Genomic DNA, 6,000 nt, shown 5'->3' on the forward strand with positions numbered 1-6,000 from the left:
AATTGATTCCAATTTTTTATATTTTTACAACTGATAGTCTAATTAATCTAATCTACCAGGAGTATTCCACATATGTGATAGTCTAATTAATCTAAAAGAACTTTTTTAATTTTTTCATATGTGATGTAATTGGATAGACCCAGGGCTTGTGTTTAAATAGAATGGTTGATGCCTTAAGGACAAACCCAATCAGACAAAAACATTATATGATATTTGATTTTAAAAATAATTCAAATAATTAATTAACTAATCAAGTGGGTCCTAAAGAAAAATTCCATAGAGGGGGAGGAGGAAGAAGCACTACCCCTCCTCCCCCTCCTCTCTTCTTGTCTTTTCTTTTTAGGTTAGTGAATAAGTCCACTTTTCAAAAAAGCCTCTTGTGGTGGTTTCTTCTAAGCCATTGTTAGATTGAAGTTCCCTATCACCCCTTTTAGTCTATATTCTTAATCAAATCCTACTCCCAAAACCCGTTCCCTAGCACCGCTCATGTTCTTTAAATTTGATTATACATCGTCTTTAACGGAGGTTGCTGTAAATTACCCAATTATTCTTTGACAAAGTTGTTTTCGTTCATTTGTTCGCTCTTATGTGCAGGTAAATTGCCGGAAATCATATTTTCCCCAGATCTGTTACGGATGCAGTGGTGGGTGTGGCCGCAACGACGCTTCTTCAGTTGGTGAAGGTAGGGTTCTTTTGGGCTCATGGGTTAATTTAGGGTTTTCGTTATGTTGGGTTTGTGGGCTTTGTTTGGGCTTATGGTTAATTGTGGTGATGTGGGCTAATAGTTTTAGTGCGATTTTTATCCACGTTAGTTTTGCTTTTAGCATGTTAGTTTGTTGCCCCTCTCTTGGAATTGGTATTTTAGATGTTTTGTTGATGTCTTTGATTATATATTTGAAGTTTATCTAATAAAGTTTCTATTTAATCAATATATATTAATTAACCATTGACACAACTAATTAGGCATTAACCCCAAAGGACATACCTACAAGCCACTCAATTGGTTCACTTGCATAGCCAATCCAAATTATTCTATTTCCAAAAGTTAGTCTTATAAAGAGCTCCAAGAAAACTCTAGTATTCCAATGTGGGACTAATTTCAAATCAAATCAAATGTATTTGCAATAATATGTAAAAATTATGCGTATAATACGTGAATTCTGTGTGCATTATTAAAATTTTTATAAAAAAATATGTGTATTAAACATGAAAAAATACGTATATGCGAATACAATACGAGTATTATACATTTGCTTTTTAAAAAACTTGTAATTTACCGATTCTTTAAGACGTATATAGAGAACGGATGTATTATTAAAAAATACATATGTACGTGTGTATCATACAAGTATTAAATGTGAAAATGCTAAATCCTTTATACTGGTAATAACTCTTGGAAAGTAAAAAATCAAAAGGGGATAATAGAGACTTCTGTAATGGCATAATAGTAATGGATAATGATCTAAACAACTCTTATAAATAGTATAGCCGTATTTTTTTATTTTATAAAAAATAGTATAGCCACGCGATGTTACTAGGGTAATATAATAATAATAATAATAATAATAATAATAATAATAATAATAATAATAAAAAATAGTATAATCGATCGCTATACTCTTTATATATATTTTGAAGATCCTTTTTTTCTTTTAAATTTTTTTCCCGATTTTTGTTTATCGATAACAGTAGTTTAGAGCATTATCTATTACTATTTTGCCAATAACCGAGTGTCCCCTTTCCTTTTTTACTTTTCCAAAGTTATTACCCGTATAAAGAGTTTACCACTTTCACGTTCAATAATCTATTATACATGTACATACGTATTTTTCGATAATACATCCATGTTCTATACACGGCGTAATGAAATTAGAAAAGTCGGAGTATAGCCGTCCGGCTATACTACTTTAAAAAAAAGAAAATAACCTTGTACATCCGCCCGGCTATACTATTTTTTTTAAAAAAATGGCAAGAAACCCAGTATAGCCGCGCGGCTATACTATTTCTTTTTAAAAAATTTTTTCAAAATTTTTTTGAAACCCCGGTATAGCCGCGCGGCTATACTATTTCTCTTTTTTTAAAAAAAAATTTAAACCCAGAGTTTCTGCTGCTAACTTGCATTTCGCAACAAAGTTGATAGTGGATGTACTCTCACACATGCACACACACACCTTAAGAAGCTTGCAGGCAAAACATAAGAAACTTGAGAAACTGAATATTTTACAGGGGAATTTATAAACTTGGTTCCCTTTAATCCCTATTAATTTGTGGTGTTTCCACAGTGTTAATACTTAGTAATGACCATCGAGGGTTCTTCTGGCCCTGCAGGTTGTTGGAGCCTTTTGGTACTTGTTCTCTAATAGAAAGAAAAGCAGCATGCTGGCGACAAGCATGTAAAAATCATGCTGGTGATTACCGTTCGTTATATTTTGATGACACATTTGGAAATTGGAGCCATCACACTTGTGTATGACTCTTTCTCTGCAACTGCAGACACCAAATTCCACACTCTCTGATTTTGGAATATACTCGGATGCCCTCAAATATGGTGTCATTGATTTAGCAGATTTTGTACAAAAGATTTCTTACTGCTTTGAGCACATTAGATCTATTCTATACTCTTGCATTGAAGTGCAAATACTTCCTGTCAAATTAAACAAAATCATATAAAATAATTGTTGGCCGGCATAGTTTGAGGTATTGGGAGGATGATGGAGTAAACGAACAAAACTTACAACTCCCATTTGTAGAATTTTTCTTCTTGCACACTTGTTTACTACACTTTTGAGATTAACTTGTTTTATATTTCAATTTCATACTTCGCAGCTCCCTTGGTCAAAACCTCAAAACAAGTACCTATGTGTGGCAAAGCTACTTTTCAGTTGTGATTTCAATTTCTGGCTTGGTATTATTTGCATTTCTTATTGGAAATATGCAGGTAGGTGTTATGAATACGTTTATTTCAGAGCTCTCAGTTCCCCTGCTGCTAAATCTTATATCCATTCATCTAAATGCATTGTTGTTGGATAATACTCAGAAACTAGACTTCTCTGACAAGAATATTTAAGTCTTTTGGGACATCACATGATGAACTGTGTTTTGTTGTGGAACTGACATATTTGCAGTGAAAAACTGCAAGATTGGAGGAAATGAGATTGAAGAGGCAAGATATAGAAATTAGAATTGTGGATGGCTTTCCATTCCCTTCCTCGGAAGCTTAAGCAGTTGATACGGCAACATGAGAAATACAAATGGCTAGAAACCAGAGGCGTCGATGCGGAGAATTTTCTGCACAATCTTCCCAGGGACCTCAGGTGGGATACAAAGCGGCATCTTTGCTCAGGTCCACTCAGCAAAGTGAGACCCGTTGAATTTGTCCCTCCCTATAATTCTCGTTTAAGTTTATCAAGAAGTCTTGTACACGTTGATGATGATATTTTGGTCGGCCTTGGCTTTTTTGAACTTTATTTGATTTAATGTAGGTGCCAGTGCTTCAAAATATGAACAAATGATTGCTGGATGCAATTTGCGAGATCTGAAGCTAGTGCTTTACATAGAGCATAGCTTCATATTTCAAAAGGAAGATCCACTTGATGAGATACTGTGTTAGTATGAAATTTGTATTGTCATTTCCTAGACTTTAGCATAGGTGAAAAATTAGTGTGTGAAGAATTGTTACTGGACGTTTTGGCACAACTCGTTCAATCCCATACTTCCGAGGCATGACTTGACTGATATGAGAAATTGATTTCAGGTAAATCATGACATAATCATGCATTCTTTATAGGATTCCTAGTTGGAGTTTTTTTCACTTAAGTATTTTTATGTTAATCTTATTTTTAATAGGATTAGATTTTATCTCTTAAGATTGCCTTCCTAGTTGGACTCTATGTTGTTTTAAAGGTAAAATATCTTTTATCTAAAACTTGGCAAGTACTTCGTAGTTGTTTCATTTCTTTCATCTTGTTGTATATTGGTTCCTTTTATTAAAAGATGTTATTGGATGGTATTTGGGATACCATGCATAAAGCTGGCGTAAGTGATAGAATCAAAACATATATCCATAATTGAACATTATTTGGTCTCCTTGTTTTGACGTCTTTCACCAAGAGTCCATATTGGACGAAATTTGATTGTGATGATTGAATAGGATTGGTGGACTCTTGTGCTTCCCTCTTACGAGAGAGAACACGGTTTTGTATAAAAGAGGTGTGCCTCTCTTTTCATACAGCGCTTTCATATATTTTGTTTGAGCATCTAAAATTCTTATAAAAGCTACTGTGCATATTTTTGAGATAAATTATCAAGTGTTTCATGTTTACTTGGTGATTTATCATATACTTTAATCATTCATATTGCATTCATTTGCATTGTTTGGTGACTCATACGGTTGAGGGCACCAAGACCGTGGTGGCGGTTTTCCTCTAGCGAGCTTGAAGCAATCGTGGTCAGTATTGCGTTCAACATAAGGAGTGTCGAAGATCATCCCGTGACAGAAGTTGAGTTACGAAGAAGTTGATAAACATTATCTAGAATGTGTCTAGGGTAAGTGTGTGAGTACTTCTTGTAATCATCGTTCTATAGTGGATTTGTGTTGGACTGAGGAGTCCCGTGGATTTTCCCCAGAAGTGGGGTTTTACCACGTAAAATAATTCTCTGCGTGTTCTTTTATTTTAAGCTTTGCACATCTTAGGATTGATAACTCATATCAATCCTGCTTCAAAGGTTGAACATTATTTATTAAAAAAAAAATCCGAATTAGCTTGTTTAACCTTCTCCAGGCTTTTATAGATATCCTACAGGTATTTTCATATTGTTTATCACGCGTAGGAAGGTCTTGGCTTACTCCAGCAGTAATTGTGGTAAATGCGCTAATTCTCTCGAAAAGGGTGATTTCTATGGAGAAGAACTTCTGGATTGGGTGCTCAAGACTTGTCTGGCTCCCACGTTATCCAACCTCCCCCATCTCAAACAAAACAGTCCAAGCTGAGACGAAATTCAAAGTGTTTACTCTCAAAGCCGCTGAGACGAAATTCAAAGTGTTTACTCTCAAAGCCAATGATTTGAAACACGTGGTCTCTAAATTCTAGTGGCTTTTCAGCATGGAGTTGAGGAACTCTAACAGCTTTGGTTTGCAGCAATGGGAACCAAAGGCAGGTTGTGTTTTGCAAACAGCATGGCGCTGCTATAAAAGAGAAGTCTCCCAGGTTGGCTAAAGAGGGTAGTCTTTCTGCCACTAATCACCATGCTGTCTCAGAAACACAGCATAAGTAGGTATGGCTAATAAACTGTTAAAGCATTGATGTAATTCAGGCAGTGTTCGAAAAATCGGTGTATGCGGAAGGACACTGCTGACCAAACATGTTAAGCTACGGCTTCAACATTGTTATCAAGGCATTTTGTTTCAGACTGCTTGCTCATTTAACCAGCCAGTGTTCCAAAAATCGGTCTAGACGGTGCCTAGGCTCTGGGGGCCCACCTTGGTGGCCTGGGCAGGTCTGACTAAGAAAAATGTGATGATGATGATGCTATGAGAGAGAGAGAGAGAGAGAGAGAGAGCTCGTGTTAGACTTGGGTTTGAGAAGGAAAATTGCATTTTTATGTAAAAGGAGAGATCGGCTTTCATTTTTATGTCTTTTTTTTTTTTTTTCCCTCATGGGTATGGGTAATGGGTTTAAGAAAGGGCAAGGCGCATAAAATGAGATCAAGAAACATCTTAGGCTTATTGGGCTTCCTTTGAACATCTTGCGACCAGTCTATACCTCAAAGAAGGAACCCCTTCCAGTTGCGGCCGAAATGAAAGACAGACAAAAGAGCCCTCCTCCCGTATGCATGGCTCGTGGACGTTCCCGTTCCTGTTCCAGAAGTGAATAAGCTTGCTTAGAATGTTATTGTCTCCCCAAAACCCTAACCCTCTATTCAATTTTAAATTCCCTCACTACAAAACATAATGCCTTTAGCGAGGGTATTTTGTCGTCGCAAAAAGCCTTTTGCCGTCGG

Source organism: Prunus persica, chromosome G3, assembly GCF_000346465.2.
Source record: "Prunus persica cultivar Lovell chromosome G3, Prunus_persica_NCBIv2, whole genome shotgun sequence".
NCBI lineage: Eukaryota > Viridiplantae > Streptophyta > Magnoliopsida > Rosales > Rosaceae > Prunus > Prunus persica.